Genomic DNA, 6,235 nt, shown 5'->3' with positions numbered 1-6,235 from the left:
GTTTAGAAACATCAGTATTTCACTGTAGTTTAATGGTAGGTTTTTCTTCCTCAGTCAGATATGATGACAAAATGGAAATTATTATTTCAGTCAGAGCAGGAAAAATATTAAGACATTTAGAGGAAGAACATTGAAAATCAGAGTCAGGGAGAAAAAAACTAAAATCAGTGTTGATATAAATTCAGTCCAAACCTCTGTGAGTCATTTTAGAAACAAAGAGAAGAATTGAACCCAAATGAACCAATGCACTGATATCTATCCCATAATATAAACTCTATATTGACATTAGTCCTTATTGTTTGGATCCCAGACCCGTTAGAACAGAAACACCTGAATTCAGTGGGTCCACAGCTGTCGGACACAGAGTGTGTGCATGTGTGTAAAATATATATATTATATATATATTATATATATTATATATATAATATGTACACACACAGTATGTATACACACACATAAATAAGTGTCTAGCTGTTTGTGAACGTACAGATCCCTGTTCCCTGGATTCAGTCCTCATGTTTCTACTCGGGAACAAACTGATGATATTAAATGTTTTTCATCCATTTTTCATCCACAAATAGAGAAAAATTCACAGAAACACAAGGATGATCAATCAGTGACATTAACAATTGAACCGGATCATATCTGAATTAAACCTGAAACACACATGAATAAAGGATCAGAAACAGACTCAAACCTGCCTTCAAATGCACATTCATTAAACCAAAACCACTGAAGTTTTTCAGAACAAACTGAGCTTTTACAGTCAAACTGTGTCTGGGATGCGCTCAGATGAATGAGAAAAACCACTTCATGTTCCTTAATTTTTCTCACTTCAGTTTGTTCTGAATTGTTTATTTATTTTGTCTGCTGCATTTGAGTGGTTTTAGTGTTTGTCTAAATGCTGGATTTGACATAATGAAGTGAATTTCTCTCTGATTTCAGGTCTGGTTTTGTTCAGTTTCACAGATTTGTACTTTTATTCATTTACCACAAAAAAAGACAAATTCATTAAAGTGAACTTGATGTAAGTTTTTATTGTAACTAAAAAACATTTCTGTTTTTTTTCTTCTTGAAGTTAAAACACTTTGTTTCAACTCAAACTCTTTGTCATTAACACCTTAAATGAACAGTTTGACTGGAGGTTCAGTTTAGTCCCATTTACTGTTTTTTCATTCCTGTTGTTTAAGGTTCAGATTTTACTCTAAATGTTTGGTTTTACTTTGTGAAATTATTCTTATATTACTTTACAAAACAGATTCAAACCTTGAACACTTTATGCATAAAACAGTGATGATGAGGACGTTTTAAAATTAAAACAAACAAACAAACTAAATGTTCTGTTAAAAGCTTGCATTTTCTTCTTTTCAGGTAAAAACACAGTTTTCATCAGAGAATCTAAGTTCAGCTTTAAAGTTCTTCCACTGAGACTTCAACTTTTTTTTTAACATTTTTTTATTTTATTTATCTTTTATCATTTAAGTGTATTTGACTTTCTGTTGTTTTCTCCTCATTCTTTTCCAGACCACAGGAATCCTAACTGTGCAAAGGAGGTGCTTTTCATCAGTTCAGCCTTCAAAATACAAACACACAGCTGATTGATAAAGTCTGTTTTTTTTTTCTTTTGAATATCCGTTTTCAGAAAACCGTCCAGATGCGCGTTCGGGGCCCCTGTGGCTCCCGGACCGCTTTAATCCGGACCGGGTCTGGGTTTGCGCACTTTGGTGAAAGTTTTGACGCGGAAGTGGCCGCAGTGTCCTCTGCGCCTGGCGCATGCGCAGTGCCGGACTGGGTGTAGTCGGAGGTCTCGTCTTTTCCTGCTGGAGTTTCTCCATGGCGGTGGACACAAAGAGCTGAGGCCCGACATACTCCAGAACAGGACCAGGACCAGGACCGGACCGGGGCAACAGGCTCTGCACGCGCCGCGGACGCACACCGGCGCCGCATGTTCGCACGGGACAGTCGGATCCGTTTGACTCCGTCGGTGACCGGGAACTGAGCGCAGACTTCGGACAAAGTTCGGCAGAGTTAGTGTCGAAGACTCGGCGGCGAAGTGGGAAGAGGACGGAAGCAGAGGGACCAGCAGAGGGATCGGCATGCCCAGTGTGATGCGCTCCGCGGCGGCCTGGCTGTGGCTGCTGCCGCCGCTGCTGCTGCTGCCGCCGCTGACCCCGGTCCGCGCGGCCATGGACGAGTGCGCGGACGAGCGGGGCTCCGCGCAGCGTGCATGCCCGAGTTCGTCAACGCGCCTTCAACGTGACCGTGGTGGCGACCAACACCTGCGGCTCTCCGCCCGAGGAGTCTGCGTCCAGACCGGCGCCACCGGGGTCACCAAGTCCTGCCACATCTGCGACGGACGGGACCCGCGGAACCACCACAGCGCCGTGTACCTGACGGACTACCAACCAGCAGGACACCACCTGTGGCAGAGCCAGACCATGCTGGCGGGGATCCAGTACCCCAACTCCATCAACCTGACCCTCCACCTCGGTAAGAGCCGGTTCCCGGTCCCCCCGGGAAAGGCGCGTGTTTGTCCTGCAGCTTCTGTGTCTGGACCCAGGTTTAGACCAGCAGGATCCGGTCAGGATCCGGTCTGGACTGGGGCTTCCAGCTGATTAGTCTGTGTTGTTAAATCCCGGTTCTCCAGATCCGCTGGTGTTGAACTGTAGAACATGTCAGAGGGTTTGGATGTGTGTGTTCTAAAGCAGGAACATGTTCTACTGGTGGTAGATGTTCTACTGGTGGTAGATGTTCCACTGGTGGTAGATGTTCCACTGGTGGTAGATGTTCTACTGGTGGTAGATGTTCCACTAGTGGTAGATGTTCCACTAGTGGTAGATGTTCTACTGGTGGTAGATGTTCTACTGGTGGTAGATGTTCCACTGGTGGTAGATGTTCCACTGATGGTAGATGTTCTACTGGTGGTAGATGTTCTACTGGTGGTAGATGTTCCACTGGTGGTAGATGTTCTACTGGTGGTAGATGTTCCACTAGTGGTAGATGTTCCACTAGTGGTAGATGTTCTACTGGTGGTAGATGTTCCACTAGTGGTAGATGTTCCACTGATGGTAGATGTTCTACTGGTGGAAGATGTTCCACTAGTGGTAGATGTTCTACTGGTGGTAGATGTTCTACTGGTGGTAGATGTTCCACTGGTGGTAGATGTTCTACTGGTGGTAGATGTTCCACTGGTGGTAGATGTTCTACTGGTGGTAGATGTTCCACTAGTGGTAGATGTTCCACTGATGGTAGATGTTCTACTGGTGGTAGATGTTCTACTGGTGGTAGATGTTCCACTAGTGGTAGATGTTCCACTGGTGGTAGAAGTTCATCAGAATCTGTTTGATGAGGAGAAACAGTGGAGTGTGTTTTCAGCCTGGTGTTATCTTTGTGGGGCGTGGGGTCGGGGGGCATAGTTGTCATTGTTGGGGGTAGTGTGCCTGCATCTACCACCAGTAGTGGTAGATGTTCTGCTGTTGGGGGGTTGCAGCTATTTTCTGACCTGACCGTAGGGTTGTTCTCCCCAGCACCTGAACCCCCCCTGTCTTTGGTTTGTGATTTCCAGTGTTTGTGTGACAAACAATGAAGGTGTGAAGTAACAGTCTGGTGTCCTGTTGGCCCTAACGCATCACAGAGGTTGTGGTTGTGGATTCAGTTGTTTGGGGGGGGCAGACAGCTGACTCCCTACAGTGTTGGAATGTTCTCCAACGTGACATTTAATGTAAACGTGAAAGAGAAGTCAAAGTATTGGTGAGTGGAGGAGGAAGCGGTAAGAAACCATGGAACTGGGCCAGGAATGATCCACATCAACCCAGTCTCTGGTCTAGGGGGTCCAGACCAGTCTGTGAATGTGCATCATCTTCGGGTTCCTGGTTTAAAGGTGGCTCTGGGCTCCTGATGAGGCGTTCACTGTCTGGCGGCGGCCTCCTGCTCACATTCCTGAGGGGTTCAGTCATGCTGCTGCTGGAGCCTCAGGTACTGACTGAGGAGCGCTGCATTCAATGACACGCTGCCTTTTCTGTGGCTCCGGGCTGCGTTCACTGCCCTTTGATCTGGTCTGAGGCTCAACTGGTCTTGAAGGACTGGGGTCAGGTTTTTAGTTTCTCCAGGGTTCATGAAACCCCCCCCCCTCCCAAAGTTGATCTTCGTGATGCCTTCAGGTGATCGTGTTTTTTTCGTAAAAGCCAAACATTATCCTTAGTGTCATGATTGTAAAATTGATCTGCAGTTGCAATCAGTCTTCATCTTTGGGGTTATCGGCCTCGATCCAGGTAACTGGAATGAAGCTGGACTTGTTGCTATGGTAATGTTTGGGGGTTCTGGGTAGGGACGCACCGACTCGGACGTTATTCCTGTTTGTCATTATTTTTCTTTAAGACTTTCTGCCTTTTTGTGTCAAAGAGTTGAAGCGTTTTCAGAGCCCAGGCTTCATTAAACTGGATTAGATCCAATTCATTGGACAAACCTGTGGAATTGTGGGTAATGTAGTCCTGGCATTAAAATCCCATCAGAGTCGCATCTAGGGATGTAGCGTTTATCGTATAACGATAAACTTAAATTCCTGACGGTTAATATTATGGTTTAAATTGTAATTATCATGATAACCATGTTCATTACCGCGCTTTGAAAGCGAGAGTGAGAGAGAGAACTATTTATCTATGAGAAAGAAACTAAAACAACTCAAACTTGATCTGGAAAATGGTCAAACAATGGCCATAAGGTTCCATCTTTAATGCACATTTGTATGTTTGATGTTTACATGTTAATATTGAATGTTTCTGATACAGAAAGTTCATTGTGCCTATTATTTATTTGTTTTTCTGTTTGTTTTTTTTTCTTTTCAAAATACAACTTGGTTAAATTATTTAATGTGTTTAAGTACTTTTTGAACATTATTTTTGAGCACATTTCAACAATACCATGATAATAATGATAACTGTGATAATTTTAGTTTCAATAAACGTGATATGAAGTTTTCATTCATTCATCCCTAGTCGCATCACAAACACAACCTGTGATCGCAGTCGGATGCACGCTGATGTGGAACCACACATTTCCTTCAGCGTTTGCGTTTCTGGTCGGCTTGTCTGGGCTGAGGTTCTGAATGTTTGTCATCTGTTCAGGAAGTCATCCTCTGTGTTTGTGTTGTATTTAAGAGCGCCTCCGAGCGTCTGGACTTGAATCTGAAGCCTCTGCTTCCTGTCGAAGTCTTGGCCATTGCTCGTGTTTAGAAGGAACAAATATTTAGTCTGAATGTTGAACAAACTAGCAGAAACAAACCCAGGGACGACAGTGGATGAAAGCATGTGTTGAATGTGTTGTGCGGTGAGAGGACAAGTCTGGACGGGTGAAGGAGGGAAGGAAGGAAGGAAACCTGCAGACGGACACACTTTCATCTGCTTTCCAGGATCAGCCCGTGATTTGACATCTGCGGTGTGACCCAGTTCAGAGGAACCCATAAAACACTAGAACATCGTCTGCGTCCGACAGTAACTGGACCTTAAACACGTCCTCGGACGAGTCGAGTCAAAAGTCCGCGTTCACACCGAACAGGCGGTTGACTCGGTTCAGTCAGGACTCGACTCCGACGGAGACCTGATTCTTCAATTCATAGCCCCGCCACCAAGAATTCCAGGAATGTGAAAAGTCCTGCCCCCTACTAGGAACTTGTATCAGGGAAAGTTTTCTGCTTGTTTGTACTTTGGATGGAAATGCTCTGAGGTTTTTCTAAATCCAGGGTAAAGTTGAAGTTCCTGTGGTGGAAAAGGGTCCGATGTGGATCAGAAGGGACTCAGACCGTCTGGAAACGCTGCGTTCAGGGTCGGATTCAGGACGTACAGCTTAAGTGCAGCTTTAACGCTCGGCCCTCATGACCTATTTCTGGTGTAATTCAGTTCTTCAAGGAAATGATCATTTAAAAAAACAGAAACAAACAAAAAATAGCCTCTTTAACAGTATCATGATCTATCATGATATATTGTATCATGATCCTAGTATTGTGATTTGTACTGGTTGCCAGATTCTGGTCAATACACAGCCCTAAGTACCACAGTGCTTCAGTTTTACACTCATTGTTTGTCTGTGTTCAAACTGAAATTCTGTTTTACAGACATTACAGTTTAAGATCCTGTTCAAATGTTCAGATTCTGTTAGTTCAGAACTAACATCAGAACAGTATTTTAGTTCAATCCCAACAAAGGAACGAACACTATTGAATAAAACAGTGTTAAATAAT

Source organism: Sphaeramia orbicularis, chromosome 17, assembly GCF_902148855.1.
Source record: "Sphaeramia orbicularis chromosome 17, fSphaOr1.1, whole genome shotgun sequence".
Classification (NCBI taxonomy): Eukaryota; Metazoa; Chordata; class Actinopteri; order Kurtiformes; family Apogonidae; genus Sphaeramia; species Sphaeramia orbicularis.
This window is presented reverse-complemented; position numbering follows the sequence as displayed.